Here is a 14882-nt window from a genome sequence, read left to right on the forward strand (position 1 = left end):
TTAGTTGCATTGCTTGCAAGGCTTATTGTGATGTGTATTACCGAGAGGGCCCAGAGATACCTCTCCGACAATCGGAGTGACAAATCCTAATCTCGATCTATGCCAACTCAACAAGTACCATCGGAGACACCTGTACAGCACCTTCATCATCACCTAGTTACGTTGTGACGTTTGGTAGCACACAAAGTGTTCCTCCGATATTCGGGAGTTGCATAATCTCATAGGCATGGGAACATGTATAAGTCATGAAGAAAGCAATAGCAACATACTAAATGATCAAGTGCTAAGCTAATGGAATGGGTCAAGTCAATCACATCATTCTCTAATGATGTGATCCCGTTAATCAAATGACAACTCATGTATATGGCTAGGAAACTTAACCATCTTTGATTCAACGAGCTAGTCAAGTAGAGACATACTAGTGACACTCTGTTTGTCTATGTATCCACACATGTACTAAGTTTCCGGTTAATACAATTCTAGCATGAATAATAAACATTTATCATGAAATAAGAAAATAAATAATAACTTTATTATTGCCTCTAGGGCATATTTCCTTCACTATTCAGGTATTTCAGGATGTTCTTGACCGCTGTCCAGTGATCCACTCCTGGATTACTTTGGTACCTCCCTGCTAAACTAATAGCAAGGCACACATCAGGTCTGGTACACAGCATTGCATACATGATAGAACCTATGGCTGAAGCATAGGGAACACTTCTCATTTTCTCTCTATCTTCTGCAGTGGTCGGGCATTGAGTCTGACTCAACTTCACACATTGTAACACAGGCAAGAACCCTTTCTTTGCTTGATCCATTTTGAACTTTTTCAAAACTTTATCAAGGTATGTGCTTTGTGAAAGTCCAACTAAGCGTCTTGATCTATCTCTATAGATCTTGATGCCTAATATATAAGCAGCTTCACTGAGGTCTTTCATTGAAAAACTCTTATTCAATTATCCTTTTATGCTATCCAGAAATTCTATATCATTTCCAATCAACAATATGTCATCCACATATAATATTAGAAACGCTACAGAGCTGCCACTCACTTTGTTGTAAATACAGGCTTCTCCAAAAGTCTATATAAAACCATATGCTTTGATCACACTATCAAAACGTTTATTCCAACTCTGAGAGGCTTGCACCAGTCCATAAATGGATCGCTGGAGCTTGCACACTTTGTTAGCACCCTTTGGATCGACAAAACCTTCTGGTTGCATCATATACAACTCTTCTTCCAGAAATCCATTCAGGAATACAGTTTTGACATCCATCTGCCAAATTTCATAATCATAAAATGCGGCAATTGCTAACATGATTCGGACAGACTTAAGCATCGCTATGGGTGAGAAAGTCTCATCCTAGTCAACCCCTTGAACTTGTCGAAAACCTTTCGCAACAAGTCAAGCTTTGTAGACGGTAACATTACCGTCAGCGTCAGTCTTCTTATTGAAGATCCATTTATTCTCTATGGCTTGCCGATCATCGGGCAAGTCAACCAAAGTCCACACTTTGTTCTCATACATGGATCCCATCTCATATTTCATGGCCTCAAGCCATTTGCGGAATCTGGGCTCACCATCGCTTCTTCATAGTTCGTAGGTTCGCCATGGTCAAGTAACATGACTTTCAGAACAGGATTACCATACCACTCTTGTAGCTTGGTGGCAGTGATTGAAGAATTCTGTCAATGACACTATCATCCGGAAGATTAACTCCCAGTTGAATCAAGTAATTATTATACCCAGACATTTTGAGTATATGTTCACTGACAGAACTATTCTCCTCCATCTTGCAGCTGTAGAACTTATTGGAGACTTCATATCTCTCAATCCGAGCATTTGCTTGAAATATTAACTCCAACTCCTGGAACATCTCATATGCTCCATGACGTTCAAAACGTCGTTGAAGTCCCGGTTCTAAGCCGTAAAGCATGGCACACTGAACTATCGAGTAGTCATCAGCTTTGCTCTGCCAGACGTTCCTAACGTCGTCAGTTACATCTGCAGCAGGCCTGGCACCAACGGTGCTTCTAGGACGTAATTCTTTTGTGCAGCAATGAGGATAATCCTCAAGTTACGGACCCAGTCCGTGTAATTGCTACCATCATCTTTCAACTTTGCTTTCTCAAGGAACGCATTAAAATTCAACGGAACAATAGCACGGGCCATCTATCTACAACAACATAGACAAGCAAAATACTATCAGGTACTAAGTTCATGATAAATTTAAGTACAATTAATCATATTACTTAAGAACTCCCACTTAGATAGACATCTCTCTTATCATCTAAGTGATCACGTGATCCAAGTCAACTAAACCATAACCGATCATCACGTGAAATGGAGTAGTTTTCAATGGTCAACATCACTATGTTGATCATATCTACTATGTGATTCACGTTCGACCTTTCGGTCTTAGTGTTCCGAGGCCATATCTTCATATGCTAGGCTCGTCAAGTTTAACCCGAGTATTTCTGCGTGTGCAAAACTAGCTTGCACCCGTTGTATGTGAACGTAGAGCTTATCACACCCGATCATCACGTGGTGTCTCGGCACGAAAAACTTTGGCAACGGTGCATACTCAGGGAGAATACTTGTACCTTGAAATTTAGTGAGAGATCATCTTATAATGCTACCGTCAATCAAAGCAGAATAAGATGCATAAAGGATAAACATCACATGCAATCAATATAAGTGATATGATATGGCCATCATCATCTTGTGCCTTTGATCTCCATCTCCAAAGCACCGTCATGATCACCATCGTCACCGGCGCGACACCTTGATCTCCATCGTAGCATCGTTGTCGTCTCGCCAACTATTGCTTCTACGACTATCGCTACCGCTTAGTGATAAAGTAAAGCAATTACAGGGCGATTGCATTGCATACAATAAAGCGACAACCATATGGCTCCTGCCAGTTGCTGATAACTCTGTTACAAAACATTAACATCTCATACAATAAAATATAGCATCATGTCTTGACCATATCACATCACAACATGCCCTGCAAAAACAAGTTAGACGTCCTCTACTTTGTTGTTGCAAGTTTTACGTGGCTGCTACGGGCTGAGCAAGAACCGTTCTTACCTATGCATCAAAACCACAATGATAGTTCGTCAAGTTAGTGCTATTTTAACCTTCTCAAAGACCGGGCGTAGTCACACTCGGTTCAACTAAAGTTGGAGAAACTGACACCCGCCAGCCACCTGTGTGCAAAGCACGTCGGTAGCAGCAGTCTCGCGTAAGTGTACGCGTAATGTCGGTTCGGGCCGCTTCATCCAACAATACCGCCGAACCAAAGTATGACATGCTGGTAAGAAGTATGACTTGTATCGCCCACAACTCAGTTGTGTTCTACTCGTGTATATAACATCTACGCATAAACCTGGCTCTGATACCACTATTGGGAAACGTAGTAATTTCAAAAAAATCCTACACACACGCAAGATCATGGTGATGCATAGCAACGAGAGGGGAGAGTGTCGTCTACGTACCCTCATAGACCGTAAGCAGAAGCATTATGACAACGCGGTTGATGTAGTCGTACGTCTTCACGATCGACCGATCCTCAGTACCGAACGTACGGCACCTCCGCGTTCAGCACACGTTCAACTCGTTGACGTCCCGCGAACTCACGATCCAGTAGAGCTTCGGGGAAGAGCTTCGTCAGCACAACGGCGTGGTGACGGTGTTGATGAAGTTACCGACGCAGGGCTTCGCCTAAGCACCGCTACAATATGACTGAGGTGGATTATGGTGGAGGGGGGCACCGCACATGGCTAAGAGATCAATGATCAATTGTTGTGTCTTGGGGTGCCCCCCTGCCCCTGTATATAAAGGAGCTAGGGGGAGGCGGCCGGCCAAGGAGGAGGGCGCGCCAAGGGGGGAGTCCTACTCCCACCGGGAGTAGGACTCCTTCTTTCCTAGTAGGAGTAGGAGAAGGGGAAAGGGAAGGAGAGAGGAGGAAGGAAAGGGGGGCGTCGCCCCCCTCCTTGTCCAATTCGGACTAGAGGGGGAGGGGGCGCGTGGCCTGCCCTGGCCGCCCCTCCTCTTCTCCACTAAGGCCCAATAGGCCCATTATACTCCCCGGCGGTTCCGGTAACCCCCCGGTACTCCGGTATATGTCCGAAACCTCCCGAAACACTTCCAGTGTCCGAACATAGTCGTCCAATATATCGATCTTTACGTCTCAACCATTTCGAGACTCCTCGTCATGTCCGTGATCATATCCGGGACTCCGAACTACCTTCGGTACATGAAAACACAAAAAACTCATAATACCGATCGTCACAGAACTTTAAGCGTGCGGACCCTACGGGTTCGAGAACTATGTAGACATGACCGAGACATGTCTCCAGTCAATAACCAATAGCGGAACCTGGATGCCCATATTGGTTCCTACATATTCTACGAAGATCTTTATCGGTCAAACCGCATAACAACATACGTTGTTCACTTTGTCATCGGTATGTTACTTGCCCGAGATTCGATCGTCGGTATCTCAATACCTAGCTCAATATCATTACCGGCAAGTCTCTTTACTCGTTCCGTAATGCATCATCCCGCAACTAACTCATTAGTCACATTGCTTGCAAGGCTTATAGTGATGTGCATTACCGAGAGGCCCAGAGATACCTCTCCGACAATCGGAGTGACAAATCCTACTCTGATCTATGCCAACTCTATGAACACCATCGGAGACACCTGTAGAGCACCTTTATAATCACCCAGTTACGTTGTGACGTTTGGTAGCACACAAAGTGTTCCTCCGGTATTCGGGAGTTGCATAATCTCATAGTCATAGGAATATATATAAGTCATGGAGAAAGCAATAGCAGTAAACTAAACGGTCAAGTGCTAAGCTAATGAAATGGGTCAAGTCAATCACATCATTCTCCTAATGATGTGACCCCGTTAATCAAATGACAACTCATGTCCATGGCTAGGAAACTCAACCATCTTTGATCAACAAGCTAGTCAAGTAGAGGCATACTAGTGACACTATGCTTGTCTATGTATTCACATATGTATTATGTTTCCGGTTAATACAATTCTAGCATGAATAATAAACATTTATCATGATATGAGGAAATAAATAATAACTTTATTATTGCCTCTAGGGCATATTTCCTTCAGCTCCTTGCAAAAGTAGGACAAGTTTGCTGTTTTGTCGAGTACTATAAGACAGCCATCTGTCGCTGCGATAGTGCGTGCGACAAGCATCTTCTTTTTGTCTCCCAATTTTGGATGGCCACAGGTACTAGATGGCATCGCCTTCCGCGGTTAACTAATTGCGGTTCCTGAGAACCAGTAACTATTAATACCTATTTTGATCGTGTGTGGCAGTGGGTCTCGTAAATCGGTATGCCATTTTTCGAAGAGAGCGCAATCGAGAGAGAGGGTGGGGTTCCATCATCACCGTAAAGATTGAAGGACCTGGAACTTCACGGTACACAAAAGAGAGGCACGCCGTGTATTTTGGTGGTCACTCAGCTCGTTCAAAGAAGCCATGCATATGGTCTTCTCGAGATCAAGTGGAACCTGCATGCACTCTTGCACGCATATTGGTTTTCCTATGGACCTACCCCAGGTTTGGACATGACCGGACGGTTCCTACCTGGTAGAGGTCCCAAAGGTGTGAAGCATTCATGCCATTTTGGCATAGTAATATTGTTGGCCATTGTAAACGCGTGAGGAAGCGCAGGATGCATGCTGCTGTTGGGGCGGTTGACTCAACACATGTAAGACATTATGAGTACTATAAAACACGGGAGTAGAATAATGTTTCGATCATATGTGCTTACAAAATCTCAAACCATGAAAGTTCTTAGGTGCATGAGCGTCTTGGCAATCCTTGTTGCTGCTATAGCGTAAGAAACCTTTTTGTGCGAACGCCCTCAAGATTGATGGCATGGGTGAACCAGGGAGTATCGTCTCCCAGTAGTATTCTTCGGTCCAACCTTGTTTGGCCATCCTTGGGTACAACGTTTACATCAAGCTACAGCTAAACAAGTGCATTAATAGTTTGGTAGTGTCGACTGCGTTCTTGAAGGAGAATGAGATAGTGGAGGCAACCAAGATGAAGAAAAGCTTATGGAATTGTGAATCTCCAGAAGTCTCTGGTGAGAAGGAAATTTGTTCCGCGTCTCTGAAGGGGGTCATCTTTTTGCGCGAACGCCCTCAAGATTGATGGCATGGGTGAACCAGGGAGTATCGTCTCCCAGTAGTATTCTTCGGGCCAACCTTGTTTGGCCAGCCTTGGGTACAACGTTTACATCAAGCTACAGCCAAATAAGTGCACTAATAGTTTGGTAGTGTCGACTGCGTTCTTGAAGGAGAATGAGATAGTGGAGGCAACCAAGATGAAGAAAAGCTTACGGAATTGTGAATCTCCAGAAGTCTCTTGGGAACCCGGAGTGCCAACGTTCTAGCACCCACAAAATATCAAACCATGAAAGTTCTTAGTTGCATGAGCGTCTTAGCAATCCTTGCTATTGCTATATATAGCGCAGGAAACCTTGACGCGTGAAGAATACTACTGGAAGACGATGCTACCTGGTTCACCCATCCCATCAATCTTGAGGGCATTCGCACAAAAAGGTACATAAGTGCAAGTGGCCATGCTCGCTTTCTTCAGTTTATGCATATTAGCATAGTACTAGGTCTTAAGGTGCACAAAAATACTGACTTTGCTGGATGTAACAATGTGTTGCAGGCAAACATATCAATCTGGAGAAGGTATCCTTGTCGCCACCACGCACCTGGAGGACGATGGTTGGTGTAGACCAACCTTGTCTGGCCAGCCTTGCGTACACGTTTACATCAAGCTACAGCCAAACAAGTGCACTAATAGTTTGATAGTATCGACTGCGTTCTTGAAGAAGAATGAGATAGTGGAGGCAACCAAGATGAAGAAAAGCTTATGGAATTGTGAATCTCCAGAAGTCGCTGGTGAGAAGAAAATTTGTTCCTGGTCTCTGAAGGGGCTCATCGATGGTATTTTGGGAACCCGGACTGCCAACGTTCTAGCACCCACTCAACTTCAACTCCCAGTGGCCGGCATCCCCCTCGAAATTATACATTCAAGGCCATCACTCCCATTGGCGAGTACGATAACTATGTTGCATGCCACCTTGAACCGTACCCCTACGTGCTTTTTAGGTGCCATTTATACGATAGACGCACAACCCCAAACAAATAGCAGCTGCTGGTGCGGGTCGAAGCACTGGCATCACTAAACTGACGTGCATATGTTATCTGGACACGCAGTATTTTGGGCCCCCGCTCATCCTGCTTTCCGCCTTTTCAAAACCTTCCCGGGAACTGGTTCCATCTGCCATTATTTACCATATGAAAACCTTGTCGTTGGCAAGAAATAAGCACCATCGGTCGACTACAAATCATATTTAATAAAGTTCAAAAACTATAAGACTCGTGTATTGTGGCCATGGAAGCATAGTTTTTTTTTTTTTGAGGGAGCCATGAAAGCATAGCAAAATTGTATGTGTGTACGACAGTGTCGCTTCTCGTTTGTGTTTACTTACCGTGTGTTGGGAAAAAATGTAATACCGTCAATGTACAACTGTATGTACTGTCCTAAGCTCCATTATATGTCCACCTAAATATCCAAGGAATGATTATAACTTGGAGGTTTGTGTACTACTCCCTCTCTTCCGGCTCAGAGCATGGTTAATACACTAGTAGAAAACGAAGCTTTATCATCGGTTCGTAAGGGCCTTTAGTGCCGGTTCTGCAACCGGCACTAAAGAGTGGAGACTAAAGCTCCCCCCCCCCCCCCCCCAACCTTTAGTACCGGTTCGGCACGAATCGCCACTAAAGGCCCACCACGTGGCGTGAGCTCGCGCTGTGGTATGGGGTACCTTTAGTACCGGTTGGTGTTACCAACCGGTACTAAAGGTCTTTTTTGAAAAAAAAACTGAAAATTTTGGAAAAAAAAAATTTGAATTTTTTTTATTTTCAATTTTCTGAATTATTTGATGATTTAGTCTCTAATCACCCCTCTTAACTACTCAAGTATGGATCACTCATTCCAAATCGTCTAACTTCCCGGCCGGTCACCCATACTCTCACTCCCCCAGCCTGAGCACGCTTAACTTCAGAGTTCTAGTCCCTCTACTTTCCAAGTCTGCACTTGTTGTTTTCCTGAAAAATGTAAGCTGACAATCCTATTAACCCTCAGCAGTTTAGCTTGAGCATTAGGTCACACGTTTCACCGTTTGAGTTTGAAACTATTATTCTAAAAAACAGTAATTATTTAGTAACACTAATATTTTTTGAATAAGTTTGACCATAGTTTGACCATAGTTTGACCATAGTTTGACCACAATTTGACCAGATTTGACCAAAATTCAATAAATTGAAATAATTATTTAGTAACACTAATATTCTTGAATAATTATGTAGTAACATTAATACTTCTTGAATAAGTAGTTTGACCAGATTTAACCAAAAAAACTGAAATTTGAGCATATCTTTTTTCCTTTTAGAATTTGAGGATTCTAAAAAATTGCAAACAGGCCGTAGGCTGTCAAAATCGTATGCGGATTTTCGTGCTGAATTTTTGATATATTATACTTTTTTTGACATCGTATGCAAAAGTTATAGCCGTTTTACATTTTCCCTACACTTTTTGCAAAACATGTCCAAATTGAAGTTTTCAAATTTTCCTAACTAGTAGATGTAGTAATATAACTAACTCTCGAAGGATTTTATTTTTTGAAGTTTTTATCATTTTCTTTTGATTTTTTCAAAACTGAAATGGCGATACACCGGGGGGGTAGAGTTTGAAAATTGCTCTATAGTCCCGGTTTGTGTCTCCAACCGGGACTATAGGTCAGATCCCTTTAGTCCCGGTTCATGGCACGAACCGGTACTAAAGGTTAGCCCTTTAGTACCGGTTTGTGCCACGAACCGGTACTAAAGGTGGTCGTGGGGCCTCGGCCTGACGCCAGCCTGCCACCACCCCTTTAGTACCAGTTCGTGGCACGAACCGGTACTAAAGGTTCAACACGAACCGGCATTAATGCATAGCCGTTCGAACCGGCACTAATGGTACCATTAGTACCGGGCCAAAATCAAACCGGGACTAATGTGTCTCACATTAGGTCCTTTTTCTACTAGTGATAGTATAGCCCGCTGCTGGCTATATGATCTTGCCACATTATCTATAGCTAAACTTATGTACTACTTTGTTGATACATGGTCCACATTCTTCTCTCACAAAGTATCTAGGAGCACATGCTACAGCCGGCTGTTAACCAGTAGCACGCTTCTCTTCTCTCTCCTCTAACTCATCAAAAAATATAATATTTTACAGCCTGCCTACGTCATCCTATTAGACTTGCTCTTAGAGCATAGTTAATAATATAGCCGGTTGCTGGCTATACGATGTTGCCACTTCACGTATAGCCAAGTTTATAGCCGGCAAGTACAATAGCTGGATATTAATATGTACTACTTTGTTGTTACATGGCCCACGTCGCTCTCTCACAAAGTGCAGCACGTGCTGCAGTCGGCTGTTAACTAGTAGCCCGCTTCTCTTCTCTCTCCTCTTTTCTCTCTTCCAACTAAGCAAAAATATAATATTTAATGTCTTACAGCCCGCCTACATCACCTTATTGTACTTGCTCTTAGAGGTCTCAAATCTGAAATCTCATCAACCTTGGTAGATTGTGAGTGGATGGCACGAGTTTTGTGGATGCAAAACTGCCCAATGAAATATTTCCGACATGATTGACTCCCAAAGCAGCAATAAATGCATGATCCTCCCTCTAATTGGACTGCATGGTGCATGTAGAAAAAGATGCATGCATGACCAGTAATTCTCCCTCTCTCTCTCTCTCTCTCTGAATTAAATATGGTGTGGGACTCAAAGCAATTTGACACAATTGGACTCAAAGTAAGCCTAACAATGAAAATCTGATTTTTTTTTTAGATGAACCATCTAAACCGAAAGGGAGGGAGTATTTATTGATACATTTTTCCTTCTCATCAATCATTTGGAACTCTTGTTTGTTTTAGTCGACGGCTTGTCCGTCGGATAGCCTGGCTAATTGTGCGTCTGATCAAACCCAACTGATCTTCTTTTGTGTTGTTATCGGGCCCACTTGTGATATCGTGCTAGCAACTGCTAGCTGTTATTGTGTCGCCAACTACTGGAGTGTTGCATTGCAATGCACACACGTGCTTCTTGTTTGAGTGTACAGGCAAAAACAAAAATGAAAACTTGTTCATGCATTGTTACTTTCCATTGATAATTGTCTGCACAATATACCAGTTCTTGATGAGCACAAACACTCCTCTCGCCCATAGATTGATATGAAAACTAAAAATCCATCTAAAATATTAAAATTCATTTTGGTACCTGCAAGGCAGAGTATTTTTTATAAAAAAGGATAATTTATCAAAAAGAAATTGGAAATGGAATAAGATATGTTGTTTCTCTAATAGCAATGAAACAATTAAACGCCTTCTCATCAATTGGCATGCCAAAGCAATCTGAAGGATGGTACATATAGCTAAGGTTTTAACCCCACTACTAGATCGGACATGCTAGAATATTATTACTCATGAGTCTATATGTATACCTTAATAATAATAAAGTAAGGAGTGCTTCTGGCGGTTCGCAATTTTACAAAAATAAACTCTGTACTTTCTGTGAATTAACCCGCGGTACACACTGAAGTCACCGCCAAATCGTTTTTTTTTTTTTTGCATTTTTATGAAAAACCTCCTGACTTTTCAGGTAATTCTCAAGCGGGTCATATTTAAGTAAAACAAATGCTTTTCTAAATTATCCATATTTTTAAACCGTAACTCCGATTTTAACAAGTTATATACAAAATTTAATTAGAAAATTGTGTAGAATATAAATATGGTGTTATTTTTACCTATTAAATATCTTTAAAATATTATTTGGAAGCAAACTTATAATCTATAGCACACGGTCCTTTTTTCTTACGTACCAACGGTGATCTGGATTGCAAATAAACACCCACTAAAACCATATAGACACGATAGAAAACATCAATAATCACACATGCGGACCTCTGAAAAAGCATGCAAGGGGAAAACAACATATTTCTCATCGCGAGAGAGAGAGAGAGACGCCTTAGGATTGACCACATTCAGACACATTCTGGTTTGTGTGAACACTAAGGCCACCACCGATGAGCGTGAAAAGGAGGATAAAAGGCAACACAAATGTGATGCCCTAATAAAATAAAGGACGTGGACCTATTGTGGTCTTGAGTCATGCTTATTGGGTTAAGAGAGTGTGTTAATTTTTTTTCGTTGCAATGCGCGGGCTCTTTTGCTAGTTAACATTAATGAAAAAGGATCATCCTGGGCAGCCGCTCTATCTTGGACCATTTGGGGTTGTCGATATGATATAATGATAATAATTTCAACATTCATCCTTTTTGCAGGGACCATTTGGCGTTGTTGAAATGATATAATCTTTAATAATGTCAAACATTTATCCTTTTTGCAGGCCATTTTCATGAGAACATACTAACTAGGAGACAATGGAGAGAATCCAATTAGCAAGCAAGTCTTTGGAGATCATTTGGTTTGGAGTTGTTCGACACAAATGGATGGAAGCGTAAGAAGTCCCTGTTTGTTTCAGCTTCTCAGCTGGCTTTTCCAGTTGAAAGGCTGGACAGCTGAAAAGCTGAAACAAACATGAAAAAGATGATCCGGCTTTTGGAACGCTGAAAAGCAAGCTTATGGAGAAATGAACTAAAAGCGGAAAAGCTTACTTGGAGCTGCTTTTCTAGCATTTGGTGTGCAAAGAAGCTAAAGATACATTACAAAAGCCGACAACTAAATTTCATCAGTCAGCTTTTCTACTAGCTAACAACCAGCTTTTTCAAAAGTTCAAACGCTCCAGCCCAAACAAACAGGCCTTAAATAAACTTTGTTCTTCTCGACATTATTTGTAGTTACTCATATGTGCGCCACATGGCCACAAAGTTGTACTCCCTTCATTCCAAAATATAAGTCTTTTTATATATTTCAATAAAGACTATATACCAAAAAAAATGAATGAATCTACACTTTGAAATATGTCTATATATATCTGTATGTAGTCCGTATTAAAATCTCTAAAAAATATATTTAGAAACAGATGGAGTACTAATACGAAGCAGGTTGTGTGCTACATGTAGAGGCAGGAACATAATTTTCATTTTCTACAAAACACTGATAAAAGATAGTGTACAAGTACATGGAGGAGGACTGCGATGATGAGTTGAGGGCGGTGGAGGAGGTTGCAAAAGGGGTGCTTACCTCTTGGGCGGTACGGCTTGCCCGCAACATCTCGTTGAACTCGGGCTCCACATTGTTGTTGCCACGGATCTTTTTGAGCACGGCCTTGCCCTCCTCGAGGCGGCCCCGCTCGATGAGGCTCTGGGGCGTGTCCACCAAGAAGAGCGCGTCGATGGTGAGCAGCACTCCCAGGATGCCTGCAAGGGACAATGAAAGCCTCCAACCCCGATTGATCATGCGCGCGGCTCAGTTTTGGCATACGTCATGTCCGGCTAGGCAGAGTCGTGCACACTTCAACATATCAAACGAGAGCGTGCGAATTGGGGGGGGGGGGGGGGGGGGGGGGGGGGGGGGTGTACTTGTTAGTGTCGTAGTTGACGAGGTTAGCGATGAGGATGCCGGTGGTGATGTTAAGCTGGAACAGAAAGTTGAGCCCATCGCGGATCCTCGCCAGCGCGATCTCCGATATGAACAGAGGAACGTCTTGCACTGCACAGATTGGAGCTAAAATGTAACCCGAAAAATAGTGTTGCGAACCAGCTACCTCCATCTGCTGAGTTTATCTGCATGGCCTGTGTAGTTAGGCTACCGTATTGATAAATTTATACGCATAAGTATATAGGAGTATCGGATAAGTTTTGTTAATATTTTTCACGTTACTAGTTCTTTTGCAGTTGTTTGAAAAAAAAATGTGTTTAGGTGTTACATTTAGAGAATCATATGGCATTAACATCCTACTCCCTCCGTCCGCGAATAAGTGTACATCTAGCTTTTGTTCTAAGTCAATGTTTTAAAATTTTGACCAATTTTATAGAAAATAATAGTAACATATATGACATCAAATTGATATATTATCAAAGTACATTTCAAAACAAATCTAGTGGTACTAACTTGGTGCCATAAATGCTTTTTCTTTTTCCTAGAAAGGTGGTCAAAGTTTTAAAACTTTGACTTAAGACAAAAACTAGATGTACACTTATTCACGGACGGAGGGAGTAGTTCATATATACACTTCATAACATAATGAGACATACAACTGAAGTTCCATAAAGCATCTAAATGTGCACACATATAGTGGCACTTAAAGCTTCACATAAATTCACATATTCTGGCACTTAAAACAACACAAAAGTTTAGTTGCATATCTTGCCACTTCAAACATAGCACACACCAGAAGTACATAATATAGTCTAGTACATCACTAGTTTAATAAAAAGAGCACACATGATTATTAGGGTTCAAGCAGCTGGAATGACACCTCCAACACCACTGCCTCCAGCATCGCCAACACCTCCAGCAGCCCCTACGACAGCACCTTCATCATCCTCATCCTCAAAAGCATTACGAGGAACAGGCATTATGACAGTCCTGGTGATGCCGTACAATTCTGGAGTACGTGGCATCAGCTATGAAATTTTGGTTGCCAACATCAGTGCTTCAGCTGAGGTGCCTTCTGCTAACTTGAGGTTGTGGCCATGAATCAAGGAAACAGAGGATTGGTTCTTAAATTTGACCAGAAAAACATCCTTGAATACATGATCAGAAATCTTGAAGCCCCCAATGATCTAAAGTCTGATGGATAGCATATGCAACAACAAATGCAGCTAAAAATAGGCCGCTCTTAAAGGTGAACATGACTACATTGTTAATAGGATCATATCTCACATCCAACTGAACCTTTGTGGCATACACTATTCGAACAACTTCAGCGGAACAATCATACAACTGAAATTGGACGAAATTATGGGCTACGCAGCACAACAGTACATACTATTTCTAATCATGGGGACCTAATCATCATCCATATTACCCATGGACGAAATTATGGGCTACGCAGCACAACGGTAGGAGGAAATCATGAAAGATTAGAACATAAATATACCTTTGGATCCAAGAACTGACGGCGCTTGCTTCTGTATTCCGCAACTTGATCGACCGCCCCTGCAGGCCTTTAGCCTGACAAACATGTGAAATAGTATATAAAAAATGCAGAAATGTTCAAATTTGGACGTTTGATTCATCCAAAGAAATGAAAAACTAGCTAGCAAGCAGTACAAACAGCCTTCACCTTCTCCTTCACAGCTTCACCGAGGGTCCTGCTGGGATCCATCATGAAGATTCGGATTCTCAAAGAACCGATGAAGCCCCGTGTACTTCAAGAAGTCAAAAACAAGAGAGAGAATGAGGAAACAAGATGAGAAATCAAGGGGCAGTTCTCTGATGGGACAGGGGATGTGGGAGAACTGGTGGTAACTGTTCTACATGTTCCTTCTCGATGTGGTCGAAACTTATGTGAGAAGGCAGAGGAGAAGGCAGGCGAATTACAAGCTGTCGATCCTCCATCTGGCGGTACATAGTGTTTCAAGGAAGGTGGGTATGCAGCGGCATAGAGGCCGTAGATCGTACATCCAACGGCCACAAATCTAACTGTGTTGTTTATTAATTTTTTGTAATGAAAAATGAAGAAAAAACCCATTGTGTGCATGACTATAAACTGCTACTCTCGCAAGGGGATTTAAAATGTGAGGTCGAACTTTTGATCATCAAAGGAATATGACACGAACCTTGCTAAATACTTTCCGTGTC

Source organism: Aegilops tauschii, chromosome 6 (assembly GCF_002575655.3).
Source record: "Aegilops tauschii subsp. strangulata cultivar AL8/78 chromosome 6, Aet v6.0, whole genome shotgun sequence".
Lineage (NCBI taxonomy): Eukaryota > Viridiplantae > Streptophyta > Magnoliopsida > Poales > Poaceae > Aegilops > Aegilops tauschii.